Source organism: Chiloscyllium punctatum, chromosome 25 (assembly GCF_047496795.1).
Source record: "Chiloscyllium punctatum isolate Juve2018m chromosome 25, sChiPun1.3, whole genome shotgun sequence".
NCBI classification, from domain to species: domain Eukaryota; kingdom Metazoa; phylum Chordata; class Chondrichthyes; order Orectolobiformes; family Hemiscylliidae; genus Chiloscyllium; species Chiloscyllium punctatum.
In genome coordinates this window covers 23299274-23318815 of record NC_092763.1, presented here as the reverse complement: position 1 = coordinate 23318815, position 19542 = coordinate 23299274, and the positions used below count along the sequence as shown (strand labels likewise).

At 44.1% G+C, this 19542-nt stretch overlaps 1 pseudogene; it reads right to left on the bottom strand.

The window, feature by feature from the left end:
• The window catches only part of LOC140495625 (sodium- and chloride-dependent neutral and basic amino acid transporter B(0+)-like), a 76319-nt pseudogene that overhangs the window by 10745 nt on the left and 46032 nt on the right, over nt 1-19542 (bottom strand).

Genomic DNA, 19542 nt, shown 5'->3' with positions numbered 1-19542 from the left:
GAATGTGACAAGCTTTTCAATGTTCACATAACAAGAGATTGCAGTCATGCATGAGTGACTGCACACACTGACAACATTTTCAATTTGTATTTTCTCCACTTCACTGCCCTGCAATGAAGAACACCATTTCATGTTAAAAAGCCGTGAATGAATCTCCACACTTCAATCACATTGACATCAAAGTTATGGAAGAGCCTAGCATCTCAGCCTTAACCATGAAAGTTGTCAAGCCCCCCCAAGAGCAAGAATCAGTTTAGAGTCCATACTCTTCGATAGTTACCAAACCAAACTTTACAGGAAAGCACTGACAACCAATGTGAACTTGACCGTAATAAGGATGCTTTTCAAAATCGGACTGAAGGAATAATCAAGGTTTCTGACAGACTTTTCACACACTGATAGTAGTTGATACAACAGGGTCAACTTTTCAATTAGCCCACTTGGTTGGCACCACATCCAGAAATATTTGCCCCCTCCATCACTGAAGGTCAACAGCCTTGTATACCATCTATAAGATGCACTACAGAAATCTTCCAAACTTCTGCACTTCCAAAGCTGCGACTACTTCCATTTCAAAGAACAAACATAGCAGATCCATGGGAAGATCATTTGCAAATTGTCCTCCAAGCCACTTACCGTCAGGGCTTGGAATATATCACCATTCCTTCAGTGTCACAGGGTCAAAATTCTGGAATTCCCTCCCCAATGACCTTGTGGGAATATCTACAGTACAAGGACCGCAACATTTCAAGAAGGCAGATTTAGAGCAATATTGACAATAAGTTCTACTAGTCATGAGGAACTGATTACCAAACACCTTAACTATGAAAGCTTAAGTGGAATTCTCAAAATCACTAAAACGTACTGACAACACAGAAATGAAAGAAAGATGAAGCTTCACAGCAACAATGGAATCACCAAACTGGAAAGAAGTGATCAAGAGAATGTCTACAAATACAGCCCCCTCACACACAAGATTTTCACCCTGTTTGACCTGAGTTTGTGGTTATGGCCACAAAACTAATCTTGTTATACAGTAATTCTATTGTCATTTGACATCAAAGTCTGTGTTGTAGAAAGAGCACATGAGGTCGCCAAGACGCTGGAAACCAACCATTTCCTTAGGGAACAGATACAGTTTTGAGGAATTGACTGAAAGCAGAGTACCAGGTCAGGGCATTGCTTGCCAGACACCAGAATGTGAAACCTTTGAGCTTTGATCAGGCTATATGCGATAACAACGAGGAAAAGAAGAATCAATTCAAGAAGACTGGAGAGAGAAACATGTTTTTTTTTGTTAAAAGATTGTGGGCATCACTAGCTGGGCCAGCATCTGTTACCCAGCCCTAATTGCTCTGGGGAAGGTGGTGGTGAGCTGTCATGTTGAACTGATGCAATCTTTGGCACGTAGATACTTCCATAGTAATATTAGGAAGTGAGTTCCAAGATTGTGAACCAGGAAGTAAAGGAACAGCAATACAATTCCAAGTCAGAATGATATGGGGCAAGGAGGGAACTTACATGTCATATTGCTCTCTTGCTATCATTTCTAGGTGGTAGAGGTCATTAGATTTGGAAGATGCTATCAGAAGAGCCTTGATGAGTTACTCCACTGTTACCATTGTGTGTCAGTGGTGAAGAGAGTGAGCAAATATTGAGGATGGCAAATGGGACACCAGTATGTGGATGGTGTTGAGCTTCTTGAGTATTGTTGGAGCTGCACGCATCCAGGCGAGTGGGGAGTATGCCATCAGACCTGTGCCTTGTAAATGGTGGACAGGGTTTAGGACAGGCAGTAGCTGAGTTCCTTACCACAGATTAGCTGGCTTCCAAACTGCTCTTGTAGCCAAAGTATTCATTTGGCCTAGATCTAGTTCAATTAACTAGGTCTACTTCAAGTTTGGTTAATGGTAGCCCAAGGATGTTGATAGTGGGAGGTTCAGAGATGGCAACACCAATGAACATCAAGGAGTGGTAGTAAAATTCTCTATTTTTAAAAAATTGTTCAGATGATGTGGGTATTACTGACTTGACCAGGATTTATTGCCTATCCTTAATTGCCTAGCGGCAATACAATGACATTACTGGAAAAGGATATTAGTGAACCAGTTAGGTTTTTCCAATAATCTACTGTTATTACATGGTAAACATAAGGCTTGCATTTTATCCTACATTACTGAATTGAAATTTCACCTTTTCCACGCGATAGGGTTCAAAACCAGGCCAGTTCCTATGTCGGTCTCACTGCCCCTTTAATGTTGCTGTTGAATCTGCCTCGATCACCTCCTCTCGTAATGTGGTCCAGGGCACCTACCACCTTATGCAACATACTTGCTTTGCAAATTTCCTTTAAACTTTCCCCCTCTCAGCTCAGATTTGAGATTTCTACCCTGGGAAAAAGGACAGTCACTCTCACTTCCTCACTTCTGGAATTTAGCTCTTTTGTTCATAATTAAAGGAAGGCTGTGATAAGGCCAGGAATTGAGTGATCCAGGCAGAAATGAAATTGCGCACTGAGTGGGCTATTACTTTGAAAATGCCACTTGACAGCATTGAGCAATGATCCTTTTTATTACTTTGCTGATGATTGAGAGTAGTCTCAGAGCAATGATTGTTTGGATTTAATTTGTGTGCAGCACATACTTTGGGATATTGCTCAAGTGTTTGCTAGGTACCATTGTCGTAGCTGGACTGGAACAGTTTGGCTAGCAGTGCAACGAATTCCATACCAAGCTTCTTCAGTGCTATTGCCAGAATGTTTTCAGTGTCTATAGCTTTTGCAATATCCAGTGCCTTCAGCAGTTACATTGAGTGAAGCGAACTGGCTGGAGAATTCTGTAGGATCCAAGATGTCTCATCCACTCTGGAATTTGCCAGGCTGCAAGAATACAGATTGTGGTTGAATAAGATTCTGCTGTTGGCCCACAATACCCCGTGGATAATAGGCTCCTGTTCAAAAGTATCTCTTAAATCTCAGAGGTAGTACCACACAAATTGATGAACAGTATCTACATATCTACATTGTGAGCAGAGACTTGGTTTCCATAATGTCAGCACAGTGGTCACTCCTAGTGACACAATCATGGACAGATGCATTGTTGATAGGTAAATTGGTGAAGACAAGTTGGAGGGAATTTTGCCCTCATCACTATGCCCTTTAAGACTTGGCCTCCTTGATTAATAGATGCTTGATACTATAGACTTCCAAATTTCAATGACTGCTCATGGATTGGAAGCATCAAAGATGAACGATTACACACAGAAAGCAGCAGCAATAGCTCTGTCTGGGATAAGCTGCTAAGGGACAAAGACAAGCTGTTACACGGAGATTGAAAGCAATTAGCCATGTCCGGGAAATTAAGGAGTTGAGATTTCATAAACAAAATTTATTAGATTAGATTACTTACAGTGTGGAAACAGGCCCTTCAGTCCTACAAGTCCACACCGACCCCCTGAAGAGCAACCCACCCAGACCCATTCCCCTACACCTAACACTATGGGCAATTTAGCATGGCTAATTCACCTAACCTGCAGGTGTTTGGATTGTGGGAGGAAAACCAGAGCAAACTCACACAGACACAGGGAGAATGCGCAAACTCCACACAGATGGTTGCCTGAGGAAGGAATTGAACCTGGGTCTCTGGTGAAGTGAGGCAGCAGTGCTAACCACTGTGCCACCATGCCATTCCACAGTGCTTTGCTACCTGCTTGCTAACTTGATGCCTCATGCCACCAGCATGAATGTTTGCCTTGCTGAAGAATTTAAGCAGTAATTACAAGACATAGTGTGTTTTTGGGCAGACAGATAATGCCAAATGTAAGCAAGCTGCAATCTCAAGGGTGCCAGAAGATTAATCAATATTTTGGATGAAAGGACTCTTAAAGAAATCATTAGTAATATCGCATCATGGGTCAAAAGGATTGAATAAAAATCTGTATAAGAATCGAACACCAGAGCTCTTTCTTTAGCAGAACTCTGGAGGACAGCTTTGTTAAAGGATTGAACCCTGGACATGCAGAGAGACAAACAGACAGAAAGACACTGTTGGATGGAATTGTGGCTGAGTTCCACCATTAATTGGTAATTGACAAGTTGAGTTGTGAAGTTTAACTTATTTTCTTGACGGGTTGCTACATGCAATAAAATTTAAATCATTGTTTCAGTGCTTGATTGTCTGTGAACTTTTTAAATAAGTAACCAAATTAAAGGTAATTTACCCACAACAGATGTGTTGCTGAGATACTCTTGAGTTTATATCACAGTGTACCCACATTTGATGTATCTGTGCTGGTAGGACAGGTTATATCCAGAGATAGCGAAGGTGCCATCAGGGACAATAGGAGCATAGAAACAGGAGTAGGTCATTCAGTGCTTCAAGACTTCAGTAAGATCATGGCTGACCTGTGGCCTAACTCTGCATGCCTACTTTAGGCTCATATCCCTTGATAACCTTGTTTAATCAAAATATGTCTCAGATTTAAATTTAACAACTGAATTAGCATCTGTTTGAGGAAGAGTTCTAAAACTCCATTTTGTGTGTAGAAGTGCATCTCTTCTGAATGGCCTGACCCCAATTCTCAGACGATATCGCTGGTTCTGGAATCTACAACCAGTGAAAATAATTTGTCATTGTCAACCCTGTCCTTCCCTGTTAATATCCTGAGGACCTTGATTAGATTCCCCCTTAGTCTTCTAAATTCTAGCGAATAAAGGCTAATCTCTCCTCATAGCGTAACCCCTGAAATCCAGATGTCATCCTTTTAAACCTGTGTTGAACTCCCTCCAGCGTCAAAACATCCTTCCCAATATGTGGCGCCTCAATTTGCTCATAGTACTCTAAGTAGGGTCTCACTGTGGTTTTATACAGCTGCAGCATAACTCTTGCATGCTTATATTCAAGCCTTTCAGTATGAAGGCCTGTATTCCATTAGCCTTCTTGACTATTTTCTGCACCAGTTTGTGGCATTTTATAGATCTATGCATCTGAAGCCTCAAATCCTGTTGGGTATCTATTATACTTCAGTAATCCAAATGGGATTATCTCACACTTCCTTATATGAAAATCCATCTGCCATTGCTTTGCCCATTCACCTAAGCTATCAATGTCTTGTTCAAAGTTTGGATTCTGTAGAGTTGACAGGGTTGGTTTTCTATTGGTTTTAGTGCCTAGGTCAATGTTAAGTGGTCTGGGTGGTTTTGTTCCTTTGGGGCATGGTGACTCAGTGCTTCACAGCACCAGGACCTGGGTTCAATTCCAGCCTTGGGCAACTTTCTGTGTGGAGTTTGCACATTCTCCCTGTGTCTGTGTGGGTTTCCTCCCACAATCCAAAAGGTGTGGATGTTAAGTGAATTGGTGGTGCTAAATGGCCCATAGTGCTCAGTGATGTGTAGGTTAGGTGCATCAGTCAGGGGTAAATATAGGATAATAGGGTAGGGAAATGGGTCTGGGTGGGTTAGTCTTAGGAGGGTTGGTGTAAACTTGTTGGGCCAAATGGCCTGTTTCCACACTGTAGGCATTCTATAATTTTCTATTTCTATGAGCTTTGGATAAACTTGATAATGAAGGCCTCCTCAGTGGGCAATTAAGGGTCAACCACATTGCTGTGGGTTTGGAGTCCCATGTCAGTCAGACCAGGTAAGGATGGCACATTTCCTTTTCTGAAGGGCATTAATGAATAAGATGTTCGTTTGCAAACAAAAACAGCAATCATTAGATCACCTTTCAATTCCAGACTTATATTAAATTTTAAAACTTCACAATCTGTCACTATGGGTCTCAAACCAATGTTTTGGCTTCTCATCGAATCTTACAGCTTCTTCCCTGGAACTTTATAACTTCAGCCCATGTATTTGAATTCTGTCTTTCTTAATTTTCTAACTTATGATTTGATTTTGTTTGTGTTTTTGTTTTGTTTGTACTTTTGTACCCTACCATAGATCCAACTCAGGCCAATGAGTTCCAGTAGACCAGTAGATCAGAATCCATCCAGCACAGAAATAATCAATAAAATTAATCCAGAAAATTCCAGCCTAAAATGAATGGAAAATTTCAAAGTTAATTCAGGAACTCAAATCTATTTCTGGCATTTTGTTTATTTAATTCAAATCAACTCAAATAGATTCCACTATTCAGGTATAATTGTCACACATGAAACAATTTTTGCTTTCTCTTTTTCCTCTTTTCTCCTTCCCCACCACAAGTGCCTCGTTTTGTTCTACTCTCAAGCATGCTACCTTTACAAATCTTAAATTTGGTAGAACTTGATGCCTTTACTTTTCGTATGTTATTGTCCCTAGGCTTAGTTACATTTTAACCAATCCTGCAGCTTCCCTGGTGCTTCGCATTGCATCTTTTACACGGCCCAAAGTGACAATTGTCCCTGCCACTTAATGAGACGCAATCTGAATTGCCCTATTCTCTTCACTCCCTGCACTTTCTGCACATGTTGAGCTTGGCTTCAAGAGGTGTCCTGATTTCTTTTAGAGAGAGATTGGAGCACAGGTTCAGAGTAGTTTATGAGAAGATAAACAACTTGTGAAGCTTTGTTTTTTTTAAAAAAGATGTTGGAACAATAGAAGCAGCCTGAATGGGTGTGGTCAAGCTCCCGCCCACAGAAGCAGGAATTTTAAGTTTAGCTTTCAGTAGTTGCTATTAGGATCTTGAAGTGGTAGAAGCTATTTTACTCTCTCTCTCTCTCTCTCTCTCTCTCTCTCTCTCTCTGCTACAGCCAAAAGCTGGGGTTCTGTGCCTGCTACAGAAGTTGCAAGTGAGATAATCTGCTTATTTGCTTTTTTGCCAAGGGTGCTTTAATAATATGTTACTCTGGGATTAGATTACTTACAGTGTGGAAACAGGCCCTTCAGCCCAACAAGTCCACACCACCCCACCCATACCCCTAACCTAATACTACAGGCAATTTAGCATGGCCAATTCACCTGACCTGCACATCTTTGGAGTGTGGGAGGAAACCAGAGCACCCAGAGGAAACCCACGCAGACACAGGGAGAACATGCAAACTCCACACAGAGAGTCACCTGAGGCAGGAATTGAACCCAGGTCTCTGGCACTGTGAGGCAGCAGTGCTAACCACTGTGCCACCGTGCCACCCACTGGGTCTACTCTATTGGAATAGTTACTAGTTAAGAAAAATAATCTACTAATCTTTTAATTTTTTCAGTTGAGTTAAGTTATTCCAAGATCTTCTTTCTTTTGTTGTATTTTAACTATACTGTTTGAATAAATGGTGCTTTGCTTCAAGTTGATTAGTTTGACCAGTTGAGTTGCATCTGGAATACAGTACCTTGCACTTACCTTTGAAATAAGGAGAAGTTAGGGTCTATGCTGCCTTCTTAACATATTTTGAGGAGATCTGGTCTGGTCTGGTCCATAACTTGAGACTAATTTTGTCAACTGCCTTCCTATCCTTCCAGTTAACCCCAGTTCAGACCTTGTGGCTGCCACTGGGTCTACTATCACTGCTCCACTCCACACCTTCCTTCTGAGTGTACAGTCATTTGTGAACTAATCCCATACCACAGTGTCCCTGTCAAAAACATGGAAGACGGATTGTGATAGCTTTCACCTGAACGAACCCTCCACCCCACTACTGGCTTTTGGCATTGTTCGCTGCTGGTCCCAATCAAATAAGATCATTCAGTGTCTTATTCAGAAGGTGTGTGAGAGGATGTGAGACATTCTAAAATGAGGAGTCATTGTTTAAAAATAAGGGGTCACCCATTTCAGATGGCAACAAGGAGACATTTTTACGTGCAGAGAGTTTGAAGTCACAGAGTCATACAGCATGGAAACAGTCCCTGCGGTCCAACCAGTCCATGCCAAACATAATCACAAACTAAACTAGTCCTTAGCTGCCTGCTCCAGGCACTTGTCCCTCAAAACCTTTCCTATTCATGTACTTACCTCAGTGTCTTTTAAAGTTGTAATTTTTCTAGCATCTGTCTTTGCAACTCTTCCTCAAAAGCTGGACATTGACTATATTGAATGCATTGGTAGATAGTTTCTGGATATGCAAAGGGGTGAAAGGTTATCGGAGGGTAGAATGGAATGTGGAGTAATGATTTTCTTAGATGATGGAGCAGGCTAGGGGAACTCCTAGTGTGCATATGTGTTCTTTATGGAAATTAGGGGTGGCATGATGGCTCAGTGGTTAGCACTGCTGCCTCATATTGCCAAGGGCCCAGGTTCGATTCCAGCCTCGGACGAGTGTCTGTGTTAAGTTTGCACATTCTCCCCGTGTCTGGGAGGGTTTCCTCTGGGTGCCCTGTATCCCTCCCACAGTCCAAAGAGGCGCAGGTTAGGTGAATTGGCCATGCTAAATTACCCATTGTGTTCAGGGATGTGTAGGTTAGTGGTGTTAGTCAGGGGAAATGTAGAGTAATAGGGTAGGGGAATGCATTGGAGTGGGATACTCTTTGGAGGGTCGGTGTGGACTTATTGGGCTGACTAGCCTGTTTCCGCACTGTAGTTCTAATGAAGACCTCAGCAATAAACTACATCTTGGTCTGTTTCCCTACTTCTCTGCCAAATTCTGCTCCTTTGATTCCCTCCAAATCCTCATCCTTCATATTCAAGTATCATTCCAACACATCTCCACAATATCATAATTGTGACCCTCTTCAACAAAAGGTAGGCAATGGCTACTGACATCATCACTAGACTGTTAATCCAGAGACCCAGCTAATGTTTACTTACTTACTTACAATGTGGAAACAGGCCCTTTGGCCCAATAAGTCCATACCAACCTGCCGAAGCGCAACCCAACCAGACCCATTCCCCAACATGTACCCCTTCACCTAACACTACGGGCAATTTAGCAAGGCCAATTCACCTAACCTGCACATCTTTGGACTGTGGGAGGAAACCGGAGCACCTGGAGGAAACCCACGCAGACACGGGGAGAATGTGCAAACTCCACACAGTCAGTCACCTGAGGCTGGAATTGAACCTGCTAACCACTGTGCCACCATGCCACCTGGGTTTGAATCCTGCCACAGCAGATGGTGGAATTTGACTTCGATAAAAATGGAGTTAAGAGTCTAATGACAACATTAAATCCATTGTTGATTAATGGGGAAAAACCCATTTTATTCACTAATGTCCTTTAGGGAAGGAATCTGCCATTTTTACTTGGGCTAGCCTACATGTGACTCCAGACCTACAGCAATGCGGTTGACTCTTAACCTCCGGGCAATTAGAGTTGGGCAATAAATGCTAGAGTGGCTGGTGATGCCCTCATCCTGTGACTGAATAAAAAAAGTCACGAGTGATTGTGACAAGGCAAAAGGGTCTCTCTACTGTCCATCAAAGGGAGGATCTTTGCAAAAATCCTCCTCAATCTCTTCATTGATGGCTAAACAAATCATCTTGGAGTTTCAGTGTAGATTCTGATCCATCAAAAGGAAAAATGGACAAATCTTCATGGCAAGACAAGCCTAAGAAAGATTCAGAGAGGAGCACCAACCCCAATCTCACAAAGACTTTCACTTGGCCAATCGGGAAGGATTATGGAATATTTTCCTGAAACCTGGCAGTTTGGTGCTGACATTTCTCACTATCCTCTGCTTCATGCAGGATAATGTTCAAGCAGTGATCCTCAACACATGGATCAATTGCAGACCCAAGTTTGCAAACTGGGATCAAGCAAGTCTGTGTTCACATCAACGCTCTGCTGCTAACTTCCTGCTGCTAACTTCCTGCTGCTAACTTCCTGCTGCTGCTAACTTCCTGTCATGTCCCATTTGTTCCTACTGATTAATCTTAGTTATTCTCTGCTATTCTTTATGCTCTGACCAATCATTTGACCAGCCACCTATCCTTTCGCGGTTATTTTCTTTTGTTTCAAATTCAATGCTTTCCCAAACTTATTTATTTAACAGATGGTGGCCTCTCCTTTCAAATATTTCTTGTATGTAATACTGTATCCCATTCTGAAATGTGTCTTTAAGTTTCTGCAATTTTTATCTCTTTTGACCTACCCTTGAGCCTAATGTGCCAGTTCACAACAACACTCCAGTGGGGTTTCATTGACCAGAAGCTGAGCTGGACTTGCTCCTTAAATACTGAAGCTATGAAAACAGGTCAGAGGTGAGGAATCCTGCAGCAAGTAACACCACCTGGTCATGGGCAGACAGGTCTATCCGCTCAAGGATAGATTACCTGTTTGTGTCCCGAACGCTCTCGGTCAGATCCACCGACGTCAAGCCGGTGTTCTTCTCTGACCACTGCCTCCTGCTGGCCGACTGTCACCTACAGGACCAGCAGCGGGCTGGTAAGGGAACGTGGAAACTGAACACTAAGCTGTTGACCCCGGGAAACATCGAAGAGCCCCAGTGGGATTACGCAGGTTGGAGAACCGTGAAGCCCCTCTTTGAGTCTCCAGCGGACTGGTGGGAAACAGTAAAAGGGAACATCAAGAGGTTCTTTATCCTCAAAGGTGTCCAGGAGGCGAGAGAGAGGCGGGGAAAACTGTCCCAGCTCCAGGAAAGTATGCAGAACCTGCTCCTGCTGCAGACGATGGGGGTCGATGTCACGGAGGACCTCAAGGAGGTGAAGGGCCAGCAAGCCTCGCTCTTTGCCTCGGAGGCCTCCAGGATAATCTTCCGGTCCAGGGTCCGCTTGGTGGAGCAGGACGAGACGTGCTCACGTTTCTTCTTCCAGAAGGTGCACAAAGAGAGCTCCGTGCTCAGCAGCCTGAAGAAAGAAGATGGCTCGGTAACGTCATCTCAGGCTGACGTCATGGGGATCAGTAAATCCTTCTATGCCAGTCTGTATGATTCAAAGCCAACCGACAGCGTGGCCTCCCAGTCGTTCCTGTCCTCTATCACGGAGGTCCTAGATGACGGAACACGAGAGAGGCTGGACCAGCCGCTATCTCTGGATGAGCTGACCAAGGCCCTCGAGTCCTTCGAAAAGAATAAAACTCCTGGAAGCGACGGCTTACCGGTCAAGATTTATTCCGCTCTTTGGGACTTGATCGGCCAGGACCTGCTGGAGGTGTATGTCAGTATGCTTCGGGCAAGTACCATGATTGAATCCATGAGGAAAGGCATCATCACCCTCGTCTCCAAGCGGAAGGGGGAGAGGGAGGAAATTAGAAATTGGAGACCGATCTCACTGTTAAATACAGACTACAAAATCTTGTCAAAGGTCATCGCCAACCGGGTCAGGTCTGCTCTGGGATCGGTGATCCCACCCGGACCAAACCTGTGCTGTACCGGGCAGGAAGATCTCTGAGAGTCTTGCACTCCTCAGGGATACGATCGCCTACGTGCAGGACAGGGGGGTGGACACCTGCCTCATCAGCCTGGACCAGGAGAAAGCCTTTGACAGGATATCGCATACATATATGAGGGATGTCCTCTCCAAAATGGGCTTTGGGGAGGGAATCGGAAATTGGATCAGACTGCTCTACACCAACATTGTCAGTGCAGTCTCAATCAATGGGTGGGAATCAGATAGCTTCCCTGTAAGATCTAGAGTCAGGCAGGGATGCCCCCTCTCACCGCCTTGTTTGTGTGTTGCATAGAGCCATTTGCCGAATCCATCAGGAAGGATGCGAGCCTGAGAGGGGTGACTATTCCTGGCAGCGGGGGCCTACAGGTTAAAGCCTCCCTGTACATGGATGACGTCGCTGTTTTCTGCTCGGATCCGCTGTCCGTGCACAGACTCGTGTGCATCTGTGACCAGTTCGAATGGGCCTCGGGGGCCAAGGTAAACCGAGGCAAGAGCGAGGCCATGCTCTTCGGGAACTGGGCCGACCAATCCTCTATCCCCTTCACCGTCAGGACTGACCACCTGAAGGTGCTGGGTATTTGGTTCGGGGGGGCTGGGGCGTGCGCCAAGACCTGGGCGGAGCGGATCAGGAAGATGAGACAGAAACTAGGCAGATGGGGGCAACGGTCACTCTCCATCTTGGGGAAAAACCTGGTCATCAGGTGTGAGATACTTTCAGTATTGCTATATGTGGCACAGGTCTGGCCTATCCCCAGAACATGTGCCGCCGCAGTCACCCGGACCATCTTCCAATTCATTTGGAGATCAAAGATGGACCGGGTCCGAAGAGACACAATGTACAAAGACTGGTGCAATGGGGGTAAAAACACGCCCAATGCCACCCTCACCCTGATGGCCACCTTTGTGTGTGGCTGCATCAAGCTGTGCGTGGATCCCCGGTACGCAAACACCAAGTGTCACTATGTACTGAGGTTCTACCTGTCCCCGGTGTTGCGAAGGATGGGCCTGGCCTCGCTGCCGCGGAACGCTCCGAGTAGTTGGACCGTTCTGAATCACCTGTCCTTCGTGGAGAAATTTATGAGGAAAAACACCTTTGACCACAAGTCCATCAGGAAGTGGTCAGCACGTAGTGTCCTTGAGACCCTTCGGGAAAAGGATAGGGCGGATCCTGTCGAGCGGTTCCCTGAGCAGACTGTCAAAGCCATTTGGCAGAATGCCTCATCGCCAGAACTTTCCAACAAGCACCAAGACATGGCTTGGCTGGTGGTGAGAAGGGCTCTGCCTGTGAGATCCTTCATGCACGCCTGGACTCTCTGCCGCACCGCACGCTGCCCTCGAAGTGGCTGCGGTGGGGACGAGACTGTCACACACCTCCTTCTGGAATGTGCCTATGCAGAGGAAGTCTGGAGAGGAATGCAGTGGTGCTTGTCGAGGTTCGTCCCGAGCAGTGCCGTGACGCGGGACTCCGTGCTCTACGGCCTGTTCCCTGGGACTCACACCGAGACGAACATTAACTGCGCCTGGAGGATCATCAACTCAGTGAAGGACGCTCTCTGGGCGGTCTGAAACCTGTTGATCTTCCAGCTGAAGGAGTTGACCCCGACCGAGTTTTGCAGACTGGCACATTCCAAGGTCCAAGACTACGTGTTGAGGGACGCACTGAAGCTTGGGGCAGCTGCCGCTAAGGCGCGGTGGGGAAAGACCACCGTGTAAGATCGGCCTGCCTAAAGAAGAACAGGGGGCCCATGCGGACGTTTTTTTTGGGCTCTGCTGATGCCTCAGCCAAATATATGCATAAGATTGAGAAATGCACAGACCTGTATATAACAATGATAAATTCTGATCTGTGTATGTAAATGTTGACATATGTATGGCATGACCAAATGTACAGACCATCAAATCATTTTATGAATAAAGCATATTTTTGAAATATAAAAAAAATCCTGCAGCAAGTAACCCACCTCCTGACTCCACAAAGCAATTCTATCAACCACACCATCCATGTGGTGTGAATGAATAATCCCCACTTGCCTGGAGGAGTGCAGCTTCAGCAGCACTTAATCAGTTTGACACAATCCAGAATAATTCAGTCCATTTGATTGTGCATTAACTGTCTCCACTATCGGTGCTCAGTGGCAGGAGTGTGTACCATATACATGATGGGCTGCAGCGCCTGTTCCTGTGTCAAAGTCCTTGAGTCCTTCCATAACTACACTGTGGATCTACCTACAGTAAAGGACTTACAGTAGTTCAAGAAGGCAACTGACCATCACACTCTCAAGGGAAATGAGGGATGGGTAATAAATGCTGGCCCAGCCAGCGATGCCCACATCTTATGAAGTTAAACTTCCATGCCCATGTTTTTCTGATTATTCAGATTTAAAATACTAGACTGAGACCAAATCCTTTCCCTTTCACACTGATTAAATACAATCAGGTTGAGGGTGTGACTTTGTGCTGAGGTCATTGACTAATCCTGTCACATTACCCATTACCAAATTTAATGCACCCTCCTCTCTGGTTGGTTCCAAAATGTGCTGTAATGAGGAATGATCTCAAGAACAGTCAGTGAAGCCCTCATCCAGGTCATTTCTGCCAATTCTGATTTTTCCAGGTTATATCTGGATTAAAGTCAACCATGAATATTGCATCACTTTATCACAAGTATCCAATATTTCTTCTTGTATGCATAGTATCACATAGTGTTTACTGTTAAAGGATCCATAGAGCACTCCTACCAGGGACTTCCTTCTCCTATTTTGTATCTCCAACCAAACCAATTTGACACCCTGATCACCTGAACCAGGTTCATTAGATACTATTGCACAAATGCCATCCTTGATTAACAGTATCACCCCTCCACCCTTCTCTTGCTTTTTATTTTTCTTGGTTGGCAAATATTCTTCAATATTCGGGACCCAATCCTTGTCACCCTGAAGTCATATCTCCATAATGGCTATCAGATGTTATGCATTTAATTCTGTGTGTGCTTAACAATCTTTTTATTTTACACACATTCAGACTGAGCCTTCAGTGTTGGCCATTTGATATCTTTTTAACACTAACTCCTCATTCTTCATGAATTTCTAGATTTTTATCTGAGCTTTCTTGCCATTCTCTGACTCATTACCTATCTTACTATTTTCCCCTCTTACTGTGTCTTTTTCCTTTGATTACTTGAACATACTGGATCCCCTTTGCTTAACTACTTGGGCTCTTTACTTCCCTAGTTAGACAATTTTCAAAAGCATTGGTCCTAGCACATTTCAGGTGTAGACCACTCCAATGGTGCAGCCTCCATTTTCCTTAGTATGGATATCAATGACCCACAGATAGGAACCTACATATCCTATGCCAGTCTTGAGTTAGGTATTCACCTAATTCAGTGTCCCCTCAGCAAATTTCATTGAGCTCAAATAAATGAAAGATTATAATCTTGGAAATTCTGCTTTGTAACTTAGTGTCTAGTCCCTCATACTTGCTATGCAAAGTTTCTTTCATAGTTCAACCTGTGTTATTGGTACCTACATGGATCAAGGCAACTGGATTAACTCTTCCCACAACGGATTAGGGAGAACACAAAGGCATTTCACACTTATGTGAGGAATAAGAAAATGGTCAAAGAAAGAGTAGGGCTGATCAGGGATAGCATAGGGAATTTGTGTATGGAGTCTGAGGAGGTCGGGGAAGCCCTAAGTGAGTTTTTTGTTTCAGTTTTTACGAAAGAAACAAACTTTGTCGTGAATGAAACCTTTGAAGAGCAGGTGTGCATACTGGAATGGATAGAGATAGAGGAAGCTGATGGCCTGAAATTTTGTCAAACATTAAGATTGACACATCGCCAGGCCCGGACCAGATTTGTCCTCGGCTGCTTTGGGAAATGAGAAATGCAATTGCTTCGCCACTTGCGAAAATCTTTGCATTCTCGCTCTCCACTGGAATCGTACCTGAGGACTGGAGAGAGGCAAATGTAATTCCTCTCTTCAAGAAAGGAAATAGGGAAATCCCCAGCAATTACAGACCAGTCAGTCTCACGTCTGTCATCTGCAAGGTGTTAGAAAGGATTCTGAGGGATAGGATTTATGACCATCTGGAAGAGCATGGTTTGATTAAATGCAGTCAACACAGCTTTGTGAGGGGTAGGTCATGCCTCACAAACCTTATCGAGTTCTTTGAGGATGTGACTAGAAAAGTTGATGAGGGTTGAGCTGTGGATGTGTTGTATATGGACTTCAGTAAGGCATTTGATAAGGTTCCCCATGGTAGGCTCATTCAGAAGGTCAGGAGGAATGGGATACAGGGGAACTTAGCTGTCTGGATACAGAATTGGCTGGCCAACAGAAGACAGCAAGTGGTAGTAGAAGGAAAATATTCTGCCTGGAACTCTGTGGTAAGTGGTGTTCCACAGGGCTCTGTCCTTGGGCCTCTACTGTTTGCAATTTTTATTAATGACTTGGATGAGGGGATTGAAGGATGGGTCAGCAAGTTTGTAGATGACAAAGGTTGGAGGTGTCGTTGACAGTATAGAGGGCTGTTGTAGGCTGCAGCAGGACATTGACAGGATGTAGAGATGGGTTGAGAGGTGGCAGATGGAGTTCAACCTGGATTACTGTGAGGTGATGCATTTTGGAAGGTTGAATTTGAAAGCTGAGTACAGGATTAAGGATAGGATTCTTGGCAGTGTGTGGAGGAACAGAGAGATCTTGGTGTGCAGGTACATAGATCCCTTAAAATGGCCACCCAAGTGGACAGGGTTGTTAAGAAAGCATATGGTATTTTGGCTTTCATTTACAGAGGGATTGAGTTTAAGAGTCGTGAGATCTTGTTGCAGCTCTATAAAACTTTGGTTAGACTGCACTTGGAATACTGCATCCAGTTCTGGTCGCCCTATTATAGGAAAGATGTGGATTCTTCAGAGAGGGTTCAGAGGAGGTTTACCAGGATGCTGCCTGGACTGGAGGGCTTATTTTATGAAGAGAGGTTGACTGAGCTCGGACATTTTTCATTGGAGAAAAGGAGGAGGAGAGGGGACCTAATTGAGGTATACAGGATAATGAGAGGCATCGATAGAGTCAATAGCCAGAGACTATTTCCCAGGGCAGAAATGGCTAACATGAGGATTCATAGTTTTAAGATGGTTGGAGGAAAGTATAGAGGGGATGTCAGAGGCGGGTTCTTTACACAGAGAGTTGTGAGAGTATGGAATGCGTTGCCAGCAGCAGTTGTGGAAGCAAGGTCATTGGGGACATTTAAGAGACTACTCGACATGCATATGGTCACAGAAATTTGAGGGTGCATACATGAGGATCAGTGGTCAGCACGACATCGTGGGCTGAAGGGCCTGTTCTGTGCTGTACTGTTCTATGTTCTATGTTCTATGTTCTACGTTCCTTTCTAGCCCTGAGCAGATGTCTTAAACCCTGATCCTGGTCAGGCAACATGGCCATTTGGACCTGTGTTGTTTGATGCAGTGATTGGTGTCCAGACCTTTAACTGTACACAACTGTCACCTAACTTCTTTGTTGCTCCCTCCCTCAGTGCCATGGTCAGTTTGCTTATCAGCCCCAAAGCCCCTAGTCTCCTGCAAAACGGCTGAGGAACCTGAACCTGTTGGGAAAATCAATAGACTGACATTCCTGCAATCTGGGTCTCCTTATCTGGGAGAAAGTGGGGACTACAGATTCTGGACATCAGAGTCGAGAATGTAGTGCTGGAAAAGCACAGCTGGTCAGGCAGCATCTGAGGAGCAGGAGAATCGACATTTTGGCAAAAGCCATTCATCAGGAATGAGACTCCTTATCTGCCCAATTCATAGCCAAGCCCTCCTTTCCCTGACAGTCATCAAATCACCCTACGCAAAGTGGTATTACTGAATCCTTCCCCATCCCTGCTACACTGCAATGTGCGTTGATCAAACTCTAGCTTGTACACTCTGATCTGAAGCTACACAAAATTCAAGTCCTTGCTACAGGCGTGTTTGCCTTGGATCGCAATGGCATGCAGGAACTCCCCATATTCTGCAGCCATGACCTGCAGCTGAAATGATATCCTCACTTAGCTTTAATGATTTTAGTCATTTCTGTTACCTGTAAATATTTCATTGACTTTGCCATCAACTTGTTTACTATGATAAAAGTTAAGAATAGAAAGCATCTTAGCCACTTACCGGAGACTCACCAAGTTAGCTCTTTTCTCTACCATAGAGTAAGAACCCATTTCAAACAGCTGCTTTGAATCTAGCTCCATCTTTGCCTGCCTGTCCCAGCATCCTTTACTTGCCTCTTCCCCTCAGTGGTGCTGACTGCCTGTATAGGGATTTGAACCGCACCAGCTCAGCACTGCTCCTTGGGTTTCCCCAGGAGATCTGAGGTTTCCGTGGCCACAATCTTCACGCCTCACCGCACCCTTCTGGAAACAGGGATATCATGAAGTGACATCGTCACTCGAACAGCATCCCAGCTTCCCACCACCCAGAGCAGGTGGGCCGATGGAGATTAAGGGTGAATTATTGAACGTTTGTGAATTAAAGAATTCCAAGCGCTTTTTTTCTGCTATCGTGGATGGCTCTTGAAGTCCCATTACGGGCTTGATAATAACAGGGAGGTGGAAGGGGGCACAGGGGAAGTTTGGCCATTGAGAAACACGGTGGTAAGGTCTCTCAGATGGTCAGTTGACTTTAACAGGAAGGCAATTCCTCTACATGCATTGTTTTCCAGCCACTGTCAGACAGACTGAAAGTTTGTTGGCCATTAGATGGTCGCAGGCCACTGTCAGGGATCTATTATTCACTGGGAATCTGAAATCTGAAGTTTTTTTTATAGATATTTTTATTAGAAATTTAACATTTTTACAAGTTTACAAAAATAAACAAAACTCTCAAATACAAACATTGATATACAATTAAATCAAATATACAATAGCCAAAATTTAACAAAAGAAAAAAAAACCAAAAAGAAAAAAAAACAAAACTCAACTATCTATTAATCTAACCTACAACTAATCAGAGTGCATATTTAAGTCTCTTACATGCTCGGAATGTGTTAACATCAAATGTAATAAAACCCGTATTCGTGCGGGATTCCTCTCCTAAGGGGCCCCAAACCAGCCAGGTTTGTAATCTCAATTAAATAAAAGCCCTTGTTAGGATAGCTGAAATATCTGTATTTGTGTAATTCAAGAAGGGCTGCCATATTTTATAAAATAATTCGGTCTTTCGGTGCACCATATTTGTAAGGAAGTCAAGGGGAATACATTCCATAATTAATCTGTGCCAGTTTGAAAGTCCAGGGGGGCCCTCAGCCACCCAGTTTACCAAAATATTTTTCCTTGCACAGAAAGAGAGAATAGAAAATAATCTCTTCCCGTACATGTCCAGGGAGGGAAAGTTCAAAAAGCCCAAAAGGAGAGATACAGGGTCCACTTTAATTTCCGTTCCTAGAATTTCTGTCAGGGTACTTGCTACTTTAGTCCAGTATCTGCGGATCTTATGACAGGTCCATAGGCAATGTACAAGAGTGCCCACCTCTATTTTGCATTTGGGACACATTGGAGATGCTCCTGCCTTAAATTTTGCCAATCAATCCGGTGCTATATGGGCCCTATGAAGTACCTTCAGCTGGATTGCCTGGGTTCTGTTACAGATAGTAATTCTTCTAGCGTTTTCCCAAATATCATTCCATGTTTCTATAGAGATTTCTAGTCCCAAATCCTGATCCCATGTTTTAAGCAGATTATCCATATCTCCTGATACTTCATCATGTAGTAAATGATAAATAGTACTGACGGAAGATACCCCCACTGGTCGTGGGACACTACATTCTCAATCTGATTTATAAAGACTATCTAATAACGGAGTCTTCTTCTGTATATAGTCTCAAATTTGGAAGTATCGAAAGAGGTCTCCATTAGGTAATCCGAATTTCAAAAGATATCAGGATCCCTTCTTTAAATAGGTCCCCTAAACATGAGATACCCCTGGATCTCCAGAGTTTAAATGTGGCATCTGTAAACCCCGGTTGGAATCCCCATGCTCCCACTATCGGGGCATAGGGGGATGTTTTATGTGAATTACCCTCATTTTGCCGCATTATATTCCAAGCTTTAATTGTGTTTGGTATTATAGGGATTTTACAGTGATTTGTAATTGATTTTCCTCTTGTCTGAAAATAAAAGGTTAATAAGTGGGTATTTTACTTGAGAGGCCTCGATGTCCAGCCAGATTGATTGTGGATCAGACAAGACCCAATCAGCTATGTAACTTAATAGGGAGCTTAACTGGTATTTCCGA